Source organism: Bubalus bubalis, chromosome 21, assembly GCF_019923935.1.
Source record: "Bubalus bubalis isolate 160015118507 breed Murrah chromosome 21, NDDB_SH_1, whole genome shotgun sequence".
Lineage (NCBI taxonomy): Eukaryota > Metazoa > Chordata > Mammalia > Artiodactyla > Bovidae > Bubalus > Bubalus bubalis.
In genome coordinates this window covers 30,841,839-30,868,601 of record NC_059177.1, presented here as the reverse complement: position 1 = coordinate 30,868,601, position 26,763 = coordinate 30,841,839, and the positions used below count along the sequence as shown (strand labels likewise).

Sequence of the window (26,763 nt, the reverse complement as noted above, 5' to 3'; positions counted from 1 at the left end):
TTTGCCCAGGAAGATGATACACAGTCTGGCCCAGAGATACTGCGTGCTGTGTACTGAGCAGCAAAATGTGTTATTACTTCCTGCGTGCTCCTTTTCTTAAGTTGTGTTATCCTACGAGGATTAATGGGATCACCTTAACACTGGTCAAGTCACCCTTTAGCTATTTATCATCAATCTAGTTAGTTAACATCAAATCATCCTCTAGATAGATTATTTTCCCTAAAATTATTGATCAAAATAAAAAGGAATCTTCTTAAATGTCTTGTATAATGGTGAACTCCCATTTACTTTATATTGAATTTGATAGTAGTTAAAGTAAATGTCCTCATGTTATGCAAATATACAGATACTTATTATTAGGATTTGCCTTTTTTAAGAGTCTGTATAGTACTTCTATCATTTTTATTTCAAGAATATTTCATATCTAGGAAGCTGAAATAAAACAGCTTAATTAAGATTCTTTTATTATGAGAAACAGGAACCCACTCAAGCTATGCCATCGTAAGCAATAAATGGAAGTATTTTACAAATGCAGGATGTCTTCCTGGGCAGGAAAGACTGATATTCTAGAGGGGATGAGAATGAGGAAATGAGTATTCAATAAGAATCTGGCCAGCATTCTCTCTTCTCCTTGTCTTGTCTTTTTTCTTCTCTACTGCTTGAATCTTCTCTCTCTGCATGTTAGCTTTCTCAGCTTCTTTGTAGGTATGAAGGACTAACGACTCTCCCATGGCTCCTGAGAATACATTCTCCAGTCAAGAAGCTTTTCACTTCCATTCCTAATTCTAACAGGAAGAACATAACTGGTTCATCTTGGATCAGATATTTAAGAGTACTGACTACAGTATGGTTGCCAGAGGCCTAGCTTCAAAGAGTAGGAAAGTTTTCTAATAATGTTGTTCACTGTGAGTTGAGAGCAAAATACAAACTATCTACTTCTTGAACATTTTTTTTTTTAAATCGAATAATTTAGTAATTGCATATTTGGTATCAAGTAAACCCTTAGTGAGAATTGGACTGTGAAGAAGGCTGAGCGCTGAAGAATTGATGCCTTTGAACTGTGGTGTTGGAGAAGACTCTTGAGAGTCCCTTGGACTGCAAGGAGATCCAACCAGTCCATTCTGAAGGAGATCAGCCCTGGGATTTCTTTGGAAGGAATGATGCTAAAGCTGAAACTCCAGTACTTTGGCCACCTCATGCGAAGAGTTGACTCATTGGAAAAGACTCTGATGCTGGGAGGGATTGGGGGCAGGAGGAAAAGGGGATGATAGAGGATGAGATGGCGGGATGGCATCACTGACTCAATGGACGTGAGTCTGGGTGAACTCCGGGAGCTGGTGATGGACAGGGAGGCGTGGTGTGCTGCGATTCATGGGCTTGCAAAGAGTCGGACACGACTGAGTGACTGAACTGAACTGAACTGAAACCCTTAGTACATCATGAGAAATGCTGGACTGGAAGAAGCACAAGCTGGAATCAAGATTGCCGGGAGAAATATCAATAACTTCTGATATGCAGATGACACCACCCTTATGGCAGAAAGTGAAGAGGAACTAAAAAGCCTCTTGATGAAAGTGAAAGTGGAGAGTGAAAAAGTTGGCTTAAAGCTCAACATTCAGAAAATGAAGATCATGGCATCCAGTCCCATCACTTCATGGGAAATAGATGGGGAAACAGTGGAAACAGTGTCAGACTTTATTTTTCTAGGCTGCAAAATCACTGCAGATGGTGACTGCAGCCATGAAATTAAAAGACGCTTACTCCTTGGAAGGAAAGTTATGACCAACCTAGATAGCATATTCAAAAGCAGAGATGTTACTTTGCCAGCAAAGGTTCGTGTAGTCAAGGCTATGGTTTTTCCTGTGGTCAGGTATGGATGTGAGAGTTGGACTGTGAAGAAGGCTGAGCGCCAAAGAATTGATGCTTTTGAACAGTGGTGTTAGAGAAGACTCTTGAGAGTCCCTTGGACTGCAAGGAGATCCAACCAGTCCATTCTGAAGGAGATCAGCCCTGGAATTTCTTTGGAAGGAATGATGCTAAAGCTGAAACTCCAGTACTTTGGCCACCTCATGTGAAGAGTTGACTCGTTGGAAAAGACTCTGATGCTGGGAGGGATTGGGGGCAGGAGGAGAAGGGGATGATAGAGGATGAGATGGCTGGATGGCATCACTGACTCAACGGACGTGAGTCTGGGTGAACTCCGGGAGTTGGTGATGGACAGGGAGGCATGGCGTGCTGCGATTCATGGAGTCGCAGAGTCGGACACGACTGAGCGACTGAACTGAACTGAACTGAAACCCTTAGTAACAGTATATAGTGAAATAAAGTAGTGATATTTATTTTATATACCCAGAATCTCTTCTCCCTCTTCTTATAAAACCACCTCAGTTTTCAAAATTAGGTTATGAATTTTCCCCATTCCCTAGGGGTAGGTGATAGGGTAAATCACATGCTTCTTCTCTGTGCCACAGTGACCAGTTGGCACATGTAACCCATGCTGGCCAGAGGACCCTGTAACTGTGGAGTGATTGGTTTAGGCATAAGCATGTAATCATGTCCATCAGATACTCCCTGAAATTTGATAATTAAAATTGAAGGGGAAGAATGTTTTCCCTTCAAATAAGCTATGAGGATGTGAACTTAGGCTTGTTACCATTCCTGCCATGTGGTACAAGAATATCCTCAAGTACAAAGTCTACAGGCTTAATCAGAGAATACCAAAAAATATCATTTGGGCCCCTAGGACCCACCATACCTGAAGTGTACCTTTAAATTATGAAAGTCAGTCAAAGTCCTTCATTTGTTGTTGTTCTTCTTCAGGTAATTTGGGTTGGTTCTCTAGTAGCTGCCAGTGTAAGACATGGGTTCATCCCTGAATCAGGAAGATCTCCCGGAGGAGGAAATGGCAACCCACTCCAATATGCTTGCCTGGAAAATCCCATAGACAGAGAAGCCTGGTGAGCTACAGTCCATGGGGTCGCAAAGAGTCAGATACGACTGAGCAACTGAGCACACATACACACATACACTCTAGTAGTTGTAGATGAAAGAGTTTAACTGTACCCTCATGTTGTATTTCTCACAATTGACTGTGAAATGCTAATGGGTAATTCAAGTCCGTAATCCTTTATCCAAAAGCCTTTGGGGCAAATATATTTGAGAATTCAAATTGAGAATTGTTTGGATTTCAGAAAGGTACAAAGATGCTTATACCACACCTTTTGTAACAAACACCTCAGGATCTAGGGTTCAGAGCAGCATCCCATAATCAAACATGTTAGAACTTCTTCAGCTAAATATTCATACCAAGTGAAATAAATGAAATCTATGAATCACCTTATGTTAGCTTAGGTCTGGTGAAATTTTTGCTTCCAATAGAAGCAAGAAAGTGTTTTTTTAGTTTTCAGAGCATTGCATTTTGCAGTTGTGGGTAGAGGGTTGTGGACATAATGGTTAATTGAAAGCCTCAACTAGGTGCAGACACGGCTGATCCTTAACTGTGCCTTTGCTGAGCCACACTCAGGAGTTCTACTGAGTGGAATCTGCAACCTCTTCCTGATACCAGTGAAAGTCACATAAACCCAGTCATAATGGAGCTGCAGAAAGCTCAGAAAGCTGCGTCTCCAGCTTCAGCCTGTACTTGCTATGTATCCTTAGGGTCGTGTTTTGTGGTTTAATGAGATAGCACATGTCAGGCACCCAGTAAGCTGTGAAGAAACATATGATCTATTCTCTTTGTTTCCCATCTGTTCTGTGGCCTAAACAAATTACCCTTGAGTTGGTGTCCCAGCTGTGACTGCACAGGTGTGACTGTTCTCTGCTTCATATTCTGAAATCTTGACTCAGACAGGGGGCCATTGCTAGGACATTTGGTACCCTAAGCTCATCCCAGTTAAGTAATGGGAAAATATCACTGCCCCCTCTAGATCCCTCCTGCTGTCTTGCTAGTGGTAGAAACCATTGTGGTAGGCTGAAAAATGACTCCACAAAGATACCCAGGTTCTAATCCCTGGAACCTGTGGGTATGTTGTGAAAGGGATGTTGCAGATGTGATTAAATTTGGGTCAATGTGATTGTGAGATTATTTTGGGTTATCCTATCAGCCCCATATAATTATAAGAGGCCTTGTAAGAGAGAGGCAGCCAGTCAGCACAGGGAAGGAGCAAGTGGCCAAGGAATGCAGGCAGCCTCTAGAAGCTGAAAATCCAAGTATATAGATTCTCTTCTAGAGCCTGCAGGAAGACCCAACCCTACTAACACTTGTCTTTAAGCCTAGTGAGATTGATTTTGGTAACCAGAACTGTGAGATAATAAATCTTTGCTGTGTTAAGCAGCCACATGTGTGGTGATCTGCTAAAGCTGCAAGAGGAAGCTAAAAACAGTACTCAAGGGCAGTCTTTAAAAGAAAAAGGAAAGCACATTTTGTCTGAATATTAAATGGAAGGGATGGTGTTCATGAGCAGCATTATTGACAGTCAGCAAAAGGTGGAAACAACCCAAGTGTCCATCAGCACAAGAACGGATCAGTAAAATGCAGAATATGTTTAGATACAATGGAATAATATTTGACCATAAAAAGAAGTGATGTTCTAATACGTACTGTAACATAGATGAACCTTGGAAGCACTCTAAGTAGAATAAGCCAGACAGAAAAGAATGTATTAATGTATGATTCTACTTTTATGATGTACCTAAAATAGGCAAATTCATAGGGACAGAAAATAGAATTAGAGGCCATCAGGTGCTGGAGTAAGGAGTGATGGGAAATGATTATTTAATGAGTATAGAGTTTCTCTTTGGGATGATAAATAATCTGGAGGTAAAGAGTGGTGGTAATTTTACAACACTTTTACTTAATGCCATTGAGTTGTATACTTAACAATGGTTAAGATGGTAAATTCTAAGTGTTTTTTTTTTTTTTAACCACAATGAAAGCCAATAAATAGAGGGGTGAGGTGTCTTACTACTTTACCTTGATGTTTCTTGGAAGGGTAGAGTGGAGTCCGATTGTATTTATATATGTGTGGGTGCATGGTGCTTTATTTATGTATTTTTTTAAAGCACTTGTAAGTAGAGTTGCCTTTTCCCTTTAAGATCCTCAAGATGCTCTCCATCTGTCTGATCCTGACAAAGAAATACCTATACCCCACCCCCAGCCAAACTCCAGACTGATAAAGTGTAAAGCCATCAGAACACACTTGATCCTAAAGCTAGTCTTGCTGAGACAGTCACCAGAGAGAATTTGTTCCTCCCTATAGAAATATGGGCTTCCCTGTGGCTCAGAGGGTAAAGCATCTGCCTGCAATGCAGGAGACCTGAGTTTGATCCCTGGGTTGCAAAGATCCCCTGGAGAAGGAAATGGCAACCCACTCCAGTATTCATGCCTGGAGAATCCCATGGATGGAGGAGCCTGGTAGGCTACAGTCCATGGGGTTGCAAAAAGTCAGATACAGCTGAGCGACTTCACTTTCACTTTCACTTTCCTATAGAAATATAATATGTTAGTGGTGGTTTAGTTGCTAAGCTGTGTCCAACTCTTGGACCCCATGGACTATAGCCCTCCAGGCTTCTCTGTACCTGGGATTTCCCAGGCAAGAATACCTTCTGTAGGGGATCTTCTCAACCCAGGGATTGAACCCATGTTCCCTGTATTGCAAGTAGATTCTTTACTGCTGAGCCAAATCCAGTATTTTCAGAACTTCAAGCAAGCCAAGGTCAAGATTTTTGTTATATTTGCACACTGCTTGTACTATCTTTGTTTTTCTTTGAATCAGTCATTATTTAGGGGCTGGAAGGAAGCAAAACCTACCACCCATCACCAACAGTAGAAATCTGAGCACTTTTGCCCACTGCATCTGGGTATCAGAGTCAGCAAGGAAAACGCCACATAGTTGAGCAAGGGATGGAACAGTGCTTGACTCACATAGACAAGAGACAGAGGAAGATCAGTTTCAGTCCTCGGCATTCATCTGTCAAGGCCGATGAGAGCCTGCTAGCAGCTGTCACAGGGCAGTCAGCCTTCACAAACCCCTCTCATGCCATTGCGTGAAGGACCCCATCCTCTCCCTGAAGGACCCCATCCTCTCCCTGAAGGAGATAGAGTGGTGAAGCTGGCCAGGTACCAAATGATGTACACACTTAAGCAGAACCAAGGAACACACACTGAGTGTGAAACAGATAACAGGGCTGGCACAGGCTGTGGGGACTCTGTCTTCTCAGTAAGGAATTATTCCAGACCCAAGGCCCATTCTAACATGGCTGTGTGGGGGTCAAAAGACTGCATTCACAAGGTTACCTTTTTCAGCAATTCCCGTTCAAAAACGCTTTTTAAAGTATTATTGTAAATATGAAACTGGCATCAATTGTCATAAACGGTAAGAAGAAATAAATACTATAAAAAAAGAATAAAAACATACCAAATTCTCATCACCACCTGTCAAAGGATTGAGGCTTGTTTTTCCTCTCAAATTACAGGGAGTTGTCAAGTCATCCTAACACTAAACAAAGATGTTCTCTTTGACTTAATGAAAAGATTTGGATGAATTTTACAATGGGAACTTCATTTTCAGATTGAGATTCAAATTTATATCCAGCATTGTGGCCTGTCACCAAGTTACATTGTCTTGATTTTAATACCAGTGTTTTGCAAGCCTGTTATTTGAGAATCACGGATTTTGTTGGCCGTCTTCTTTTAATGGTGGGGAGACAGATACCTGACAAGGAAAGGACCTTCTGAAGTTGTACCACTAACAATAGTTAATCTATATTGAGTTTCTGACGCTGAATGCTACCAAGTGCTTCAGACATGTCACTTGTTTAAACCCTCACAGTGGTTCCTGTAACATTGCCTCATCATTCTGCAGACAAGGCTCGGAGACATTAAAATTCTGGCCTAAGCACACACATTTAGTAAAGGATACCATTAGACCAACCAGAACTTCCAGAGTCAGCAACCAGTATATTTATATTTGATGCCTACAGCCTCTAGCCTTTCATGTTCCTGGGCTTGACTAGATGTGAATGCTTTTCTTTCCAATGGTAAAGCTTTATATTAGGTTCCCTGTGTATTTTAGTGTGTATTTTTATCCACTCTTAGAAAAAAATCAAAATAATCACTGAGTTTGTATGTAGAAACATGGCTGATGAAATTTTAATCAGTACAATGTTAATTTGAATAAACATGTAGTAAACCTAAATGAACTGTATTTTTATTGTTATTTAGCTTACTCATTTTTAATCCTTTTTTAAAAAGGATATCTATTAATAAATCTGATCTAATATTATACTATAAGTAAAACGTTTACAAGTGTAATCTTTCTAAAATAGCAGTGAGTGGAAAAGCATGGGAGGACAGATAAATAAAAGCCATCTTTCTTCTGAGCAGAGAAACTTTGCTTTTCTTTCCACTCAGCTGCTTACTTCTGTATAGTAACAGACTGAAGAAGATCATGTTGCAAAATTTGGCATCTCCAGAGTTTATATTTTTCAGAATATTTAATAAAAGGCCACCAAATGTTAAAATAATTATCCATTTCCTGTATGTGTGCAAATTTTTCCTACTGCTAAAAATTCTTAATTAAAAAAATTAATTAAACATGTTCTTCTGACTAAGAAGCAATTGTAGACCTTGCACCCAACAATGAAAAACTTTTATTTCCTTCCTGGTTGTCTTAATTGCCCTCCCATGAAGGGGAATTCTGGTAGATACATGAAGACCTTTCTCTCCTGCAATTGCTACCATGGATTCTTCTTTTTTTTTTTAACCCAATTTATTTTCTTACAATGGAATCATGTTAGTATACTAATATAGTGTAGTATCTTGTAAACACTTTATCCATTTAAATTTAAAAGATTTTGTTTCATAAATAGAGGAAGGTCAACAAGATGAAGCAAAGTATTAAACACAAAACAAAAAGTCAGGATTTTACTTACTGTCTGCTCTGTATGCGTCTATCCTAACATGAGTATTAGATGATAAACATGAATCTGTGGTTCCATTTGAGGCTTTCAGTTCTTGGGTGCTTTTTATAGGATCATCATCTCCCTACAATGAGGGTTATCATTTTATTATTTATATTTTAACAACATGTACTATATAAATGACTTGAGATTCTATTTCTTATGTAAGATAAGCTTCTTATGTAAGGCTTTCCAGGTGGCTCAGTGGGTAAAGAGTCTGCCTGCAGCGTAGGAGACACAGGAGATGTGGGTTTCATCCCAGGGTCGGAAAGATCCCCTGGCGGAGGGCATGGGAACCCACTCCAGTATTCTTGCCTGGAGAATCCCATGAACAGAGGAGCCTGGCAGGCTACATAGGGTTGCAAAGAGTCAGATGTAACTAAAGCAACCGATTATTTTCCCATATAGATCATTTAGAGTACTGAGTAGTGTTTCCTGTGCTATACAATAGGTCCGTATTAGTTGTCTATCTTATATGAGTGATGGGTTTAGGTGCAAATATTTGAGTCCTAGGCCACATGGGGTACCCAAATAGATGTTCCCAGGAGGAAGTTTATTCACTTCTGTCTTCAAATGGCATTTTTCTTGTAGTTTGTCTGTGCTAGGCACTGTGCTAAGATGCTAGAAATACATAAATGAATAAAATGAAACCTATCTTTGAGGGGGTTACACTCTACTGCTAAGTCGCTTCAGTCGTGTCCGACTCTGTGCAACCCCATAGATGACAGCCCACCAGTCTCCCCTGTCCCTGGGATTCTCCAGGCAAGAACACTGGAGTGGGTTGCCATTTCCTTCTCCGATGCATGAAAGTGAAAAGTGAAAGTGAAGTCAACTCAGTCGTGCCTGACTCTTAGCAACCCCATATAGTGGGTAGCCTTGTAGGCTCCTCCATCCATGGGATTTTCCAGGCAAGAGTACTGGAGTGGGGTGCCATTGCCTTCTCCGTACACTCTACTAGGAGGATGTAAGTATTTAGTCTATTAGTCCTTCAAAGAACCACTGTGTTGATACTCTCTATCTTGCTTTGAGCTCACAGCAGTGAGAAAAAATAGTCAAGTTTCCTACTCTTATTGGATTAACAATCTAGTATGGAAAAATAGACAACAATTTAAAAATATAGTAGTCAAGATAGTGGCATTAAGAGAATAGTACAGAGTGACTTGAAGGGGAATTATTTTTCAGTTTTGAGATAGATAGGCCTCAGCTAAAGAGGTGACATAGAAGCTGAGATGTCCATAGCAAAGATCAGTCCTTTGGATGAATGAGAGCAAAAGCATTACAGACCAAGAGAAGTGTAAGTGGAAAGAGTGAAAGACAAGATGGAATTTGGTGTTTTTGAGGGACAGAGAGAAGCCCTCTCTGGGGGCAAAGTAGAATAAATGAAGGGGAGAGTGAGATGAGTGTGAGTCAGTGAGAACCAGAGTGGTCAGTTACCACTGACTGTGTTCCTCATTAAGCTGAGGTTAAATTATGCCCCATCTCAAAACACAAAGATGAGGTGAATTCATATAATAGCCTTGCGATGCTTAAAACAATGGTTCATGTCAGCGTTTCTCAAATTGTCTGTGAAGGAGGAAACTATTTTTTTAGTATTTTAGGCTTATGTGTTCATAAAGTACAGTAAACATGAAATCGAAATTGAAATGGTAGGACACACAAGCTCATTTTTATATGATGACATTCCAGTCATTGTCTGATTGCTAGAACTGCTTCTGCATTATGAGCCTCAATTTCTGTATTTATTTTGTTGTGGATTGACCGTGGACTGGCACCAGATCTTAGAAAACAATCTGAGTAGCACTGGACTATGCAACTGATAAAGCTTGTATCTTAAAAACTGGTCATTATTTACAGACCCCACAGGCATGGTTTCCTTTCATGTTGTTTAATAATATTTGATTAGAAAAATTATGTAATTTAATCTCATATCCTGATGTTAATGGGGTGAGTGTGTGTGTACATGTGTGTCTGTGATCCTATCAAGAATTTATTAGGCCCTTGATTTCTTAAAAGTACAGTAGTATATGAGCCCAGTGTTCCCAATGTGCTTTTGGCATTATTTATGAAAAACAGTCTTTAATTACCAAGCTTAACACATTATCCTTGGTGGAGACTCAAATCTCTTTTCCAACTTTAAACTGAGCAAAAGCTTTCATCTGGCAAGGTACTGAAGCCCACTATGAAAATTTTGTGCATAGAATTATCACCAAGAGCTATTTGGCAGCTTCTCCATCTCAATGAAAAGGACTCTGTATTTTATCTTCGCACAAATAACTCTCACCACCATATAAATTATTTTCTCAATTATCTTTCAACCTTTTTGCAATAAGGTTTCCTGAATAAGAACTGGAAATATCTACATCACATTCCATGTCACATTTCTTGATCCAAATTCTTTTAATTAGTTACTTAGCCCAAATCTATTTCAAGCACAACAATTTCCTGTATATCTGGAAGAGTGGTGGGAAATTTTTACCTCATCTAACCCAATCACGGACCATAACCCCATATTAATCTGGGAGACAGCCAATGCTTTTCTCTGGAGTGGTATTACTTCTCATTTAGCCTGCAAAATATTTTTGCATTGAAAGTGAAATTTTGTAATTGTGTAAGAGATTCTTAGCACACTTTTTCCAGTTGATCCCAAGTGAAGCGTAAGCCATAGGAGTATCTGACGGCATCCCATCCAATCAGAGCACCGCCGCTTTCGTTTTTAAAGCGCAGATTTTATGCTCTTGGTAGGGAGCCAGGAGAAGTGCTGGATCAGCACACTCAATTCCAAAGGAGCATCTAATTTTATTGTCTCCCCCTCTGAATTTCAGAGAACAACGGGCTAGCCATAAGTCTAAAGCGTGGCTCAGAGTGTTAAGTCATTTTCAAATCAATTGCACTCTTGAACCAGCTTCTCTTTTCGCGTTCTTGGTAGCAAGCATTCTCTGTGAAGCACTTGAAAACAACTGAGGGCTCTGCATGACCACCTGTACCAACAGATACCACTTAGACTTGGGCAGTCTCATGAGACATTGATTGTTGTTGACTGTGGTCTGGAGTTTTCATGCAAAAGCTTGTGTGAAAAAGGTGCATTGCTGAGCTTTGCTGGAGAGTCTTCCTTTGTCGCCCCAGCAGTAGCTTCAAATGGAACCATTTCTAATACACTACATGTGAGTTGGAATGAAAGGCTTAAAATGTAGTTATCTGAAAACCTAAGGAAACATTTGATTCTATCTGAAAGAATCACATGTTAACTGCTTATCAAACTATCGATTTTCACTTCACAAAATGACTGATACCTCTGTAATTCTGAGGAGAAACACTATAATTTATTTCAAGGGTAAATCTTTTTACTACGGTAGATACGGACAGTGGATATAGGCAGAATCCGCTCTCATTAATTGCTCACTAATTTTCTCAGGTGAAGTGTCATATTGTTTACATACAAAACACTTTCGTTCAGGGGATAAATGACCGCCTTTGTTTGCAAAATCTGCTCTTTGTTTTCATGAAAAACACAGACTTATTCATGGTTTAGAAAAAAAAATCTGCTAAATGTGATTCCAAAACAAACTGGTACTACTGATGTGTCTCAAGTGACCCCCGCAAAAAAAAAAAAAAAAAAAATGTGCCTTGGATTAACACAAGCCAGTTTTGAATTTCTAGGAGTCCATGATCAGTTCTTCTCAAAGGTAACCTTTTGGGAGGGCCAGGGAGGTCTTGAAAAATACAACAAAAACACACTAAAAATCTTGACTGTGTTTAACAGAAACTCAAAGGGGAGAGAGAAATAGTAGCCTGAGGTAAAACAGAAGGGGGAAAAATTCTTTAAATTGCTAAGCAGGAACTTTCTCAGTCTTGGTTCCTTTTTCTTGTCCAGTGAAGCACAGCTGTATCAAGGAACAGCTTCCACATGTCTGATGGGCATGGATAAGCTACCTCTTGAGGTTTCTATAGGCAGCCAAGCAAACATCCTGGCCACAGCCAAGCAGGTACCACATGTTTAGAGATGCTGAAATCAGTCCACCCACCTTTACTGTTCTCTCCAATTTTAAAAGCAGTCATAAAAATGCAAGAGACTTTCTTCCTCCAGGCAGTCCCTTTCTGTGTTTCTTTTGTTGTTCTGGCTTTTCTGACTGATTGCTGTTCTCAATCAACATCCACTTCACTTTCAATGTACTTGAACAGCTGGGCTGTTTTTTTGTTGTTGTTGTTGTTGTTGTTTTTCCTTCCTTTTCCTTCCTGCCTTCCCTTTGCATCCTTCTCTTGGCACAAAGACTTCCATTGCTGGCCTTCTTCTTCTCATGCTCAGGTCTTCCTAACAGACTCCTGGCTTCTTTCCCTCCCTACCTCTTTGCTCCATCAAGCCCTCTACCTGCTCAGTGCCAGCACCACGCGCCCTCATCCCGCATCCCCCTGCTGCTAGCTCCTTCTCCTCATCTGCTTCCTACGTGTCAAGCAGGCTCCACTCCACAATTTCATCAGGTGGCCTGGGGGTGAGGGTGAGCATGCTGTCACTTAAACTCCCTCCATCCCCGCCAGCCTGAAATGGAAAGTGTGATAAATGGAACCGTACCAGGCTCAATTTCGTCTGGAAATTTCAAACTTATGATGTTCAAATAGGTTCATAAATTCCCCCAGAACGCCTCTCTGCTCTCCCTAATACCCAATTGCAGGTTTCAACTGAGCAGGCCCCTCTACCTGCTTTTACAGCCCACGATACTCAGATCTTGGCATGCATCTCATGCCTTGGCTCTGGCGTGCTTTTAATCTAGTGCCCAGTCTGGGGATGCAGCCACCGCATATATATTCGCTGATTCTTTTCCAGGGGAGGAATGTTGACAGTGGACGACAACAGGTAGTCTTCAAAGGCATTTCACTTCAGGGCCGCTTTTATTTTTCTCTGTTTCTAAAAGCCAGCCATGGCTTTGTTGTTGGCAAATATGTTTCTACATGTCCCATCCTGGACAAAAATCGTCAAGTGGAGAATATTCAAAACGTGCTCTTGTTTTCTTGTGAAGAGAATAGCTTCCCCCTCCCCCCATTTTCTCTCTGATTTATGCCCCTTATCTTCAGGAAATAGGTCTTAAAATAATATGAGTATGCATATCCAAATGACAAGCAGAGAAAGATCAGCTGTGCCTTTCTATTAGGAGCAAAGACTAGTAATATGAGTTGTTTAATAAAATTTGAGCTACAGTTAAAATTTGAGTCCAGTTAAAAATGTAAAAGGCTAAACAGGAATTTAAATAACATTTTATTTTTTCATTAATGTGTAGTTACAGAATCAATACAAGAATTATTTCTGCATCTCCCTTGACTGTCTTTTCCAATTCATATACCTCACCAGATGTAACTATTGCTTTTTTCATACTATATTGATTTATTACATTTAGATCATATGTCTGTAGCGATATATAAGTTTCATGTTCTTTTTAAACGAATGGGATCATTTTGTATGTTTTGTTCTACAACTCAAAATGTATCTTACAGCTTTGTTCTTATTACAGACTATTGTCTTCATTTCATCTTAGTTCACATCTGTATCAAGTTTTAAAAAGTATTCCTCTAGTAACATTTAAATAGTACATTTTTTTCTATGTTTTTCACTATGACAAAATTTCAGTGAATATTTCTGAATAGATTCCCTAATGTACATAATTTGATTTATTTTTTTTTCTACAATAGATAGCAAGAAATAGAATTACTGGACCAAAGAAAATGTCCATTTTTAGTTTTCATGGTGCTGCTACTGCTAAGTCACTTCAGTCGTGTCCGACTCTGTGCGACCCCATAGACGGCAGCCCACCAGGCTCCCCCGTCCCTGGGATTCTCCAGGCAAGAACACTGGAGTGGGTTGCCATTTCCTTCTCCAATGCATGAAAGTGAAAGTGAAGTCACTCGGTCGTGTCTGACCCTCAGTGACCCCATGGACTGCAGCCTACCAGGCTCCTCCGTCCATGGGATTTTCCAGGCAAGAGTACTGGAGTGGGGTGCCCAAGTATTGCCAATTTGCCCTCAAAGTTGGCTTCAGCAAATGGGTATGCCTTCTTGTGGCTGTTTTTTTTCCTGTCATGCCATCTCTAACCCCTCCCAAACAGATAGTTAGCAGCCTAAAACCAGAAACAAATGAAAAAGAATTTTATAAATTTAACATTTTCTTCCCACTTTGACCAGGTTTATTACTTACGCTTTTCTGCCTATCTTAATTTCTATAATGTTAAAAGAGAACATGTTTTCTCAGTGCAAGTGCTTAATTTAGAATAAAAGAGAACAAAAGGACTAAGAATATTTTCCTATGCTAAGTTGTTGATGTAAAAGAAGTTTCAAAAGGTACACAAATTTTTTCATATTGAAAAGCATTTATTTAAAAAATATTCTTTCTAATTTGAAAACAAAAGCTAACTTTTAGTATGTTCTATTAATTACATGAATTTTATGTATAGCCTCTAATGTGGATGACATGCCCACCCAGACATTGTAACAGGGTAGTGATTTAAAATTAGTAGAAAAAGCAACTTATATTAAAAAATTCAGGTATTTGAGTTAAATCTGTGTGAATTTCAAAACTTGGTATTTCCAAGTTATTGACCACATTCAGTATTTTGCTTTGTGTGTAGTTGCAGTCTTCAGGTTTTTAATTTAGTCTTCAAATAAGTCCAGCCATATCTTTAAAAATATCATATTCTTTGGAGCAGGAGATTTATATCATTCTTTAAACACAAATGCTCTTGGTAAAGTAAGTTTGGGAAATGCAACACACCTCCACCTCTCTCTTAGATGTTCACAATCACGTGGGCAGGTCAGAGGCTCCGGAAGTCTTGTAATACCAAAACCTGTCCACCATTCATTCCCAAACCCTGTTTGGGGTTTATAATCTATTTTATATAATCTATATAATCTATAATCTATATAGATTATATAGATAGATTATATATAGAATATATATATAGAATATATATATATATAGAATATATATATATATTCTATATATATAGAATAGAATATATAGAACTATACAATCTATAGAATATATAGAACTATATAGAATATATAGATAGATTATATAATCTATATAATCTATAATCTATATAATCTATAATCTATTTTTCACATAAAATTTTTAACATCCTCTGGAACTGCTCCTACAGGCAATGAACTTTGAGAAACACTGTGTAAGTGCAAATTGTAAGTAGAGTGAAAAATATGAAACCAATGAGCTTCAAAGGGAATGAAAGCAAGCTACATTAAGCTAAACAGGAAAGTGATTCTAGATCCTGAGGAAGGAAGCTGATGACAAAGGCATAGTATGGACTGGAGAAACCCGCAGCTAGGTGATATAACTGCATTCCACAAATATTTATGGAGTGCCTATTCATACCAGGCCCTGTTCTCTGTGTTGTGGATAAAGCAGTTATGAAAATAAATTTAAAAACCTCTACCTCTGGTAAAACGTTTCAAAGTGTTATTTACTGAGAAACTCAAGTTCCTAAAGTCAATAAATGGATATGTTAAATTAAGCATTTCTATATATCAAAAGAGAACATGAATAAAAAAGTTTTTAAGACGTACATGGGGAGAATATAAAGAACACCTACAAATCAATAAGAAAATAAAAAATAACCCAATTAAAAAATGGGCAAGAGACATCAATGGAGGAAGAAATCAAAATAGACAATAAATATGTATGATTCTCAACCTCATAAATAATTAATTAAATGCAAAATCATACCATGAATAGAAATGATTTCACAGCTAAAATAGCAAAAGTGAGAGTATAACAATATCCCATAGAAGCAAGAATGTGGGGTAGTTCCTCACATCTCTCATGGGAGACTAAATTGGTTGAACTACACTGGGAATTGTTTGGGCCAGCCGTGTCTAAAGAAAATAAAATATGAGCCACAAATATAAGCAGTGCTTTCTAGTGGCCACATTTTAAAATGGTAAATGAAAACAGGTCAAGTTAATTTTAATCATGTATTTTATTTAGACCAGTATATCCAGAATATTATCATTTCAGCATATAATCAATCTAAAATTCTATTAGTGATATTTTATGTTCTTTCTTTCATGCTGTTGCTGAAACCAGTGTGTTATTTTACACTTGTAGGACATCGCAACTCAGACTAGATACATTCCAAATGTTCAATAGCTACAAGGGCTCAATAAGCAGCTACCATATTAGCCAGTGAGCACAAGTCCACATCTAGTCAAATCCATATAGTATTTAAGAAAACCCCTGCAAATTTGTACCAAGAGTTTAAAGAATATTCATTGTAACCTTATTACAGTTTTTAAAATGGAAACAATGCATATGTCCATCAAAGAAAGAATGTGTTTCTGAATTGCAGTGCATTCATATCATACGCAATGACAGAGCATGAAAATAAACAGGGTAGAGCCATACTTCATGTAAAAGTATACTCTGCAATAAAGACAAACTGCAGAAAAATACTTGGAGTTTGTTACCATTGTGTAAAGTTCTCATACCTCCAAAACAATACAGCTTATTCCTTCAGTATACATCCATATATAATAATAGCTTAAAGGCATATAAGGAAACAATATAAACCCCGCATGATATTGTTTACCAAGGTGGGGGGAGGGGAGGCGAAGATCTAAGAGTAGGACACCAAGAATTGAAACTATTAATGCTGTTTTATTTCCTAATTTAGGTGGTATATATGCTTGTATATGTCACATTGCTCTATATACTGTGTCTCTGAAGTATTTTAGAATGTTTGCCAAATGTGTCCAGTTTTCTAATTAGTGGGATTAAGAATAAGACTTATGTTCATGGAGATGTGGTTGATTTCCTGGTGTGTGTGTGTAGTGAGTAGACATTCACATTGTTTTCAGAAGGAATATGCACTCTGTCTCCACTTCTCCTACAGTCAGTGCCTCTTTGGCCATAAAGTTTGGTTCATGCCTGTTTAAATGAGAGATGAAGTTACTTAATAGCAGCAATGTCCAGCCCAAACCTAGATGCAAGAAAGAGAGCAGAGAGCACATGAACTGGAGTTCTCGCAAGGGGAGAGGCAACGTTGTGTTGCCGTGGGTGTGTGTGCAGATAGGACTTGTTGGTGGAAGACAAGCAAGATACTCAGGGCTGCTTGCCTCAGCTGATGTCTCTGAAAATGATTCTCTGACCAGAAATGGTTCTGTTCTGGTTCTTCTAGCTTGGCCTGAGCAGTGAGCACACGGATCTCTAACATCCTGTCAACGTAATTGCAGGGTCACAGCCATCAGATGGAAATGTACCCCAAAGCAGGGGTAAGTGGATGTTTCTTCGGTAGTCAGCATTTTGAGAAATGTGTACCACATTGACACCAAAACATGTTTTAAAAACTCACCAGATGTCAAACTGCCACCTTCGTTACTGCTCTGAAAAGTTTATAAAGCTTCAAAGACATGCCCACCAAAAGCCAGTTAAAAGGAAGCCATTATTCTTTTTTAAAGGTGGTTGTGGGTGGGGGTGGGGGGTTAGTTCTCTATGGTATGTATATTCTTTGAATAATATAAAGTTTTATTGTATTTGATGGATAACAAGCTATGATCTGTTATGCGCCTTACTAAAGAACACTACACTCCAAACGTAACATACTACTTGTAGAGTCTACATTTGAACTATATTTTGACAATTTACCTGATTATAAATTCACCTGGGATGATAGAGAACACTTTCCTTACCATCCCTTCCCAGTGCCTACAGAATTATAATCTCATTGGCCAGGTTCCATTCTTATGAGAGCAAGTCTCTAAGTGTGCTCCCAGCAGCATCAGCACCACCTAGGAACTGTTCAAAATGCAAATTAGCATATTCCACTCTAGACTTATTGAATCAGAAACCCTTGGACATGGAACTTGGCAATCTGTGTTTTGAAAAGCCCTTCAGGTGATTCTGAAATCAGTACGGTTTGAGAACCACTGGCCTTGAGCCTAGTCATTCAAAGTATTCTGGGAGGATCCCCAACAACGGCATCACTAGGGAGCTCATCAGGAGTGCAGAATCACAGGCCCCACTCTACTGGGACAGAGTCTGCAACTTGAACTGCATCTCCAGGGGATCTGTTTGCTCACTAAAGCTGGAGAACCACTGTTCTGTGAATAGGATTTGGCATCACCCTCTCTGGGTTTGAAGCCCAGCTCTCTTTCTCATCAGGCTTATGACTTTAGGCAAGGTATTTGATCTCTCTCATCTTCTGTGTTGTCTCCTGCCAAATGAGACTGATGATAATGGCTCTGGCAAACCCTAAAAGATGGTCCTGAAACTGACATGAGGCAATGCATATGAAGAGCTTAGCATGATGCCTGGCACATAGCAAATGCTCATTTAGTAATGGCTCTGATTATTGTCTACTCATCTTTTAAAAAGGATCTCCTTCTCTAACATTGAGCAGATCTCTACAAAGATCTATATGGTTTCACGATATATAACTAGACAATTTAAACCACAGACACAGGAGTCTGAAATACTGATATGCTTGAGATTAAAATTCTCAGCATAAATATTCTAGCTTTTGAAGCCTAAAACAAAATTAGAGAATGGCTAGAAGAAGAAGAAGAAAATTTAGAGAGTAGCACACCTATCATGAATGGGCTTTTCTCCATAAGTTAAGAGCCATAGGAGGCCTTGCTGGACTAAATGAAGGTGAATAACAATGAAGTACATAGAAAAATTTTGGTCTGAAACTTACTTTTTTAAATAGGAAGATAAGTGAAATTCTAGGTTTTTTCCAACCTTTAAATTTCCCTGACTGGGGTATGAAAATGATTTGTCTCTTACTTTAGTACTCTCTGTCCTTTTATGTTAAGCTTGCAGCTCTCATAGGGACAAAAACAATTAAAAGAATGAATGGAAAAATCAATTATTCCATTAATATGTTTTCTCACCAACTTCAATGGTTAGGAGAACTATTTTTTATAAATTTTTTATACATTAAAAAAACATCTGACCTGATATGTTGGGGGCATTCAGAGACATCTTTAGTTCTGAAATGGCTCTGCTGTGTTACCAAGCATCTTCTGCTTTCTGAGTTATTTGCAAGAAATGAAATCAGAATGACTTTCTGTTTAAAGGGAGCATGAAGTTGAGTTAATGACACATCTTGTTCTCGCTGCAGCTGCAGCAGCGCCCAGCTATGGCGTGGGACCTCTGAAATGGAATTTATGAATTAACTGCTACTGAGAATCCAACAGAGGGAGTACAGACCATTGTTGTGTGTGTGTGTGTGTGTGTGTGTGTGTGTGTGTGAAAGAGATAGACGAAGAGATGGGTATTAAACATAAACTCTCCTGGCATCATGGCATAAGATTTTTTAAAAACTAAACCCACAGAGCTAGATTTTACAAGTCACCAGGTTAAAGCTATTAAAAGGAGTCTCGTTTTCTTATTTACAGTTCTGTCAGAAACAGTCATGATTTAGGAAAATATTTTGATACTGGGGAGAAGTGAGCTGACCTGATGATTGTTCTTAGCTTCTCTCCTTGTACTTATGAAGTTATGTTAAGAGAAAAAATTCCCATCTCTCCTTCTGATGTCTTTTCTTGGTCATTCCTTCCTTACAGTCCATAATGAAGGGTAGCATATTTCCACATATGTGGGAGGAGAGCCGTTGTATATCCTTCTTCCTTAAAAATTTAGGTCTTCAATCTGAGATTTCTCTTTCTCCGTTGAAAGAATCTTACTTTTCTCATACACATAGCTTTCTGTTGTAGGAAACACTGAGAGACTTCTCAGTGATTTTGCCATAAGCATTTTCTATAATTTGGCTTCTTCTCAAATGAGAACTTCAAAGTAAATGTTCTTACATTTAATGTAGCTTGTCATGAGGCCACTGGTTTACCAGTTCACCTTGATTTTACAAAAAAAAATTTTGATATTTGAGTGCATACGAATATCAGCACATGCTACCAACATATTAACAATTTTTGGATATTTGGTTACTTAAAATATGGACAACTCTCTGCATATCTCCCTTCCAGCAGTTATTCTACAAAGATACCTGTCAATAATGATTTTCCTCTCATAAAACACCTTTGCTTTTCTCGATGGAAATCTTTAGGTTTGAATACTTTTAAGACTGAGTACTAGAAATGTATTTGTGTGGATTAAATAATCATTGGTGAATATTGTAAGGAGTACAGAATTGTGCTACCACCAAAAAAAAGAAAAAAGGTTTAACACCCTGGCTTTATCTCTTTGTTACAGTTTTGATAGTATCAAGATTACTAGCTATTCAGATATAATTTAAACCAAACTGCCAGCTGCTGTAGTCATACAAAAAACCCTGTACCTAACCAGCTGTACCTTATAAAGCAAATTGTTGCCTTTCCCTGACCACTATGTTTTAAAATTTTATCAGCAAGCTGTGGTTGGTTGTTTTTCCCCCATCCAAACATACCTGGCTACGTTGGAGTTTTATTTGTTGGGTAACTTCTAGATGAAATTTTATGTATGTCCTAACATAAAACATAAACTCCAGCAGCTTCCCCTCCTGCTTGGTTTGGGGGCATGAAGGGGCAAGGCATATTTTATAACATATAAAATTTTGTGAATGTTGCTATTAGAAGTTCCTCAGGAGGAATGCAACTATTTGGAATTAGGTTGCTGGGCTGCAGCTAACAAAGATAACCTTTTAAACTGACTGGTCGGACATTACATCTTATTTTTTTTCTTACCATCTTCAATATAATCTTGTGTTTGACGCCCCCCCGCAACCCGCTATCAACATTAAAGCTACCCCCATACATATGGCCACCAGAATGCAACAAAGGGAAATGGTTAAGTGATTTAAATTCTTTACCCCTGAAAGCTTTCAGTTCATTGATGTTCAAAAATAAGTTGAAGAATCTAGCACAGACTGCTCAGAAACTAACAAATCAACGTGCCATTCACCAAACACACAAGGCCAATTTTCAGCTACACCACCTTCAGACTATTCATAGAGGGGTCCGTTTAACAGAAAACCAGCCCGGGGTCTCCTCTTCATGGTCTTCAGGTCCGCCATTCAATTAATGAAAAGAAGTGACAACAGAAGTTAATAACTATTCCTGATCATTGAAGCATTGGAAAGGGAGGGCTGGGAGGCAAAAGAGCTGGGAGATATTCAACCTGCTGGGTGGAGCCATATAAGCATCCTCTGTGCTCCCTTCCCATCCCCTTTCCACCAGGCAGCACCATGGCATCTGCTCCCAAACTGTTCCCATCCTGTTCAGAAACTGACCTGCATATATATTGGGCTTAATGACCAAATGTTTAAAAATTCATTGCACAAGAACAGCTGAAAGCAGTTGATTGGTTTGAACTTTATTGTATGCACCTTGCTTCCCAGACCGCAGTAAAGAGGAAGGTCAGCTGGTAAACATTTGGGCATTTAAAGAATGAGAGGCCCTGGATTCCCAGCGTCCCTGTCTGTCCTCCTTACTCACAGCGTTAGGCCCTACTGAGCTGAGTGCTGACCTGGTGCTTTGTTTGGTTTCATCCGACCATCCTCATTCAGGTGGGTCAGGAAAGATCTGCCAAAGCGGTTACCTGCCAGCTCCCGTCAGACCTCTATCCTGAGAAATTATTTCTGGAAGCATTTTGCTCATTGACTGGGGTGCCATTTCAGTGACAGTAAAGCGGGTGGTTTTGTTTTTCCCTCAAGTATTGTTTGTAAGTGGTTGTCACCTAGAGAAAGATCTCCCCATTCCAGGCCACACTGCAATACCGTGTTCTAGGTAGGCTCGTCCCTGGCTTGGACTTCAGAAATTTGCCCTCTGTGCAACGCATCCAAGCAAGCACAGACCTCCTGGAGATTTCACAGTTCATCCAGAAACTTAGTCTCAAACGGTGGCGTTCACTTGCAGTAATTTATTGGGAAGAGGGGTTATTTGTTACAGCAATGACTGCTTAGTGTGAGAAAGCGGCCTAATTAGTTGAAACCCCAGTTTACAGCGGGCCTCCTCAGTAGGTAAAGCCCTAACTCGGGACAAGCCAGTGCAACTTTTAAGTTCCATTCCTTATTAGCAACACTCTGCTCCATGCCTTCTCTTCCTTCTTGTCAGCTCTACTTAGCTCAGGTTTGAGCAGTCTAACTCTAGTCATTATTGATATGAACAAACTACAAAGAAAATAAGGCAGCGATGCATCTGTTAGAAGGAAGATGTTGGACAAATGCGTTTCTGCTTGGAGAAAGAGGGATTAAGGACCTGTGGAGGAGACGGTGTGCATTTTCTTCCCGCAGTTTGAAGCTGTTTCCTCTTGCGATCTCATGGTGTGGACCATGCTTTCCACCCCTGCCATAATTTCTGTGATAAAAATCACGTCCTTTTGTTTTAGTGGGGGGGTTCTTGGGCATAGGAGCATATGTGTATTTTAAACTCACTCTCCTCTTTAACTGATTTATTTCTTTCTTCTTTATAAATTTCCCCTTCACAGTGTGTAGCCCTTTGTCATTAGAATGATAATCATAATAATAGCGGGAATGTAATTTCCCATAATGCTAATAGTAGCTGTGTGCTCATACACACCCAGTTTATTCTCAGATTCATTTACGCTCTGACTTCTTCATCTCATATTTAAATACAGCAGGTGTTTATCTTCATCAAGGCATGTTTGTTGAGCTCCTCCAGGGAGCATGGGGCTGTCCCTAGGTGCCATGGCTTATACAGGGCAGATTCAAAGATGTGGAAATGTTTACTTCCCCTAAGATCCAGGAGTGCACATTTTATTTCATTTCTTCAGATGTTGTAAGTGGAAGAACCTTTACAGTACTTCTGCTTACTTGAAATTCCCTCCGCTGCATGTGCAAGGACAGACAGACCAAAGCATATTATCTTGCGTCATTGAATGTGTCCTGCTTTTAATGTGGTACTCTGCCTCAAAAGTGTAATTGAGAGGAATTCTCTTTTTAAAGCCATTAGATGGAAAGAATAGATGGTGATTATATAAGTACTGTGGAGGTTTTTTTTCCCTGAAGCTCTTCAGCAGTCTAAGAACATGACAGTAATCTTCACAGCGCCTTTATGATACAGGTGGAATTCAGTTGTACAAGGAAGTTAAGTAGATTTCCTCAAAATGAATTATGTAGAGTAATCATAATAACATCCTATTTCTTAAATCATGATTTTGATTTTGAAAAGTGGTTCCTAATAGCCTTCTTTTTTTAGCGACATATTCTGACGTATTTAAGAAGAATGGAATAATGGGAAACTGTTGGTAATTTATTTAAAAGGATTCATCAAAAATAACAATGCAAATGTGCAAAATATATACAGTTGTTAAATCTCAAAAGAAGAAGAAAACAAAAGCAAAACGCACTTTATCTTGTTGAGGCTTCACAAGAAACCTCGTGAAGTTACAACACAAACAGGGAGGCCCCTATTATGCAGATGAGGATAATGGGGATCATTCATGATCATATGGCTAACGGCTGATTTGGTCAGGACCTGAGTTTGAATTTCCCAATTCCATCTAGTGCTTTTTCTTTTTCCTATTCAATAGTAGGTTGCTCTCTGATAACTACTGTTAGACTCACAATTTAACATTGAAATTATGGACCTAATCGTCTAATATCTGAAATGACTTTCATATAGAATCTCTGAACTAATCAGACAAGTTATGGTAAAACTTAAGCTATGTCCCCATTTTCCAACAAAAACTTAAAATATGTTAATGTTTTCTGTCTATTAAGTATCTTAAATTTGGTTGGATAACAGGGTGTTAAGGGCTGAACTTCTGGAGTAAGTCAGATAATCAGGGTGAGCCTGGGTAAGTTGTTTATACTCTCAAACCCCCAAGAGCCCATTGCCATAATGTAGGTAATAGAAACCTCTACCTCAGAAGATTGTTGTATTAAATATTATGATGCTGTATATAAAGTGCTCAGCACAGTGTCTGTTCTGGACTAAAAGCTCAGTAAATAATGTTGATTAAATACAGTTTTTAATGGTGGGCTACCAAATTTCTATTTTGAGTACCTTTAAAATTCACAGTGGCTATGAACGTTTAATATTGCTACCTAAAAATGAAAATATTACAGAGAATTTAGGCTATATGGGAAATAGTTAAAATAGGTATACCTTGGTCACTTGGTGTATACAATTTGAGTACATCCACCATGACTCCAAATAGCAGGACCTAAAAGAAAATAGACTCAGGCTGTTCGCCTTATGTGGAGTCAATAGCAATGGGGATAAAACATGAAAATAACTGAAGATAGTGTGATACTAGTTTATTGGTATCCAAAAAAAAAAAAAAAAGCCATGGTTTCAAGAAATGACTGGACAGTTCAAAAAGACCATATCTTTATCATCAGTAACTGTGAAAAAATGCTCCAGATCATGAGTGTTCAGAAGTAATAGTGAGATACTCTTACTACCTAACAGATGGTCAAAGACATTATTTAAAGTAATAGTGCAATCGCTTGTAAGGATGCACTGAAAATAGCAACCTCATACATTTTAGGTGGAAATGACATTCTAATAACATTCATGAAAAATAAATTTTGTACATGGTTCAAACCAACAAACCCATATCTGGTGATCTGTCTTACCTATAAATACAAAGACATATATTTCAGTGTTATTTATAGAAGCCAAAAGCTAGAACCAAATAAGGGGTAATAATATTTATGGTAGGACTTTGCTGGTGGCTCAGATGGTAAAGCATCTGCCTACAGTGTGGGCGACCCGGGTTCGATCCCTGGGTCAGGAAGAGCCTCTGGAGAAGGAAATGGCAAGCTACTCCAGTACTCTTGCCTGGAAAATCCCACGGACGGAGGAGCATGGTAGGCTACAGTCTATGGGGTCGCACGTCCACATCACGAAATGTGTCTTTATTAAAAATTGATTAGTCCTCTTCCAGTTGACTTGGAGTTTCCAAGAAAGCTTTGAGATGAAAGAATAAGATGCAGAGACAGGTGTGCCTTATGATCCCATTTTAGTAATGCTAACAACATACATAGAAGTTTGTATGTTTCACACTCAGATATATGAGCATTAAGGAAATTAAAGAAGAATGCACATGAGTGTCAAGGTAACTTATGATGTGCAAGGGGTAAGCAAAAAAAAAAAAAAAAAAAAAGTACACCAAAAAGAAAATATAGACACATTCACACACCACAGTGTGTATTACATATCCCTCTTATTTAAGACTATGGCATATGTGTACTGTGTATAGGTTTTTTATATGTATGAAGAAATTAGAGGAAAAAGAAATTCTATTTGACTCTATTAACTTATTGGATGTTAATAGAGTATAGAGTAAAACAAATCACAGTCTTTGTATGGTTTGATGGTATATATTTAAAGGCAAATTAACAGATTAAACATGTGTGTGTATGTGTGCACATAAATATTCAATCATAGGGCAGTAGGGTAGGCCTTTTAGGCCACATCCAAATGGTTGTCTACTTTTGTAAAGTTTGGAGGGATGCAGCCATGTCTCTTCAGGAGCTGTCTATAGCTGCTTTCTCATGACAAGGGCGAATTTGAGAAGTTGTTATAAAGACCATATTACCAGCAATGACTAAACTATCTATTCTGTAGAATTTTATAGAGAAACTTGTACCTCTAGTATGTATGATTGTATATATTCACATTAGCAAAGAGGAAGGTGAAGATGTACACCACACTATTGGTTATATCAGGGAGCAGGACCTCATGGGGATGGGAAAACAATAATTAGCTTTTGTTTCACTTCCTACCATAGGCATGTATTAGTTTTATAAGTTGAAAACCAGTCAAGAGTACCTGAAATTTAACAGTTTCAGTTCAGTTCAGTCGCTCAGTTGTGTCTGACTCTGTGACCCATGGACCGCAGCACACCAGGCCTCCCTGTCCATCACCACGTCCCAGAGTTTACTCAAACCCATGTCCATTGAGTCGGTGATGCCATCCAGCCATCTCATCCTCTGTTGTCCCCTTCTCCTCCTGCCTTCAATCTTTCCCAGCATCAGGGTCTTTTCACATGACTCAGTTCTTCGCATCAGGTGGCCAAAATATTGGCGCTTCAGCTTCAACATCAGTCCTTCCAATGAACACCCAGGACTGATCTCTTTTAGGATGGACTGGTTGGGTCTCCTTGCAGTCCAAGGGACTCTCAAGAGTCTTCTCCAACACCACAGTTCAAAAGCATCAATTCTTTGGCGGTCAGCTTTCTTTATAGTTTGATTCTTACATACATACATGACTACTGGAAAAACCATAGCCTTGAGTATCTGGACCTTTGTTGGCAAAGTAATGTCTCTGCTTTAACAATTTAAATAAAAACAAAGGAAAATAGCCTTAGAAAATTTATATATTATTTAGAGATAGAGATTATTTATACATCAAAAAAATGCTAATCCCTATGTGTTAAATACAAGGGATATATATGTGTGTGTGTGTGTGTACACACACACACACACACACACACACATATATATGTAAGTAAGACAGCAGGAATTTGGGCCATGCAAGAGACCAATATAAGATAGTATAAGAATGCTATAATGAAGATACATAAAATGTGCAGAGCAGCAACCAGTTCATTGAGGGATTTGGGAAATGCTTCACGTGGGAGGCAGTGTTTGAACGGTGTCTCAAAAGACAAGTTTGTGTTTGTCAGGTGTGGAAGGGAGTTGCCCATGCAGAACTGAACAGGAAATACAGCAGCTCAGTGGCAGAAATGAATGCGAGCCCCTGGCTCATCCATACAGCAAGTATATAGGCATGACCCAAGAGTAAGTGTGCAGGGAGATGGGAGGGAGTAAGCTTCAGGAGCCCACCGTAGGTTCAAAATTACAGGTTGGCCTCACCTTTGAGAAAGTGATGTAGGTTACTTCG

At 39.0% G+C, this 26,763-nt stretch overlaps 1 long non-coding RNA gene across 2 annotated transcripts in view; it reads left to right on the top strand.

Moving 5' to 3' along the window:
* LOC112581125 overlaps positions 1 to 26,763 on the top strand; it is a 470,843-nt gene that overhangs the window by 261,219 nt on the left and 182,861 nt on the right. For both annotated transcript variants that reach the window (XR_006547413.1, XR_006547408.1), the window contains one exon: positions 17,133 to 17,226. This is a non-coding gene — a long non-coding RNA (uncharacterized LOC112581125). The remainder of the gene's footprint in view (positions 1 to 17,132; positions 17,227 to 26,763) is intronic.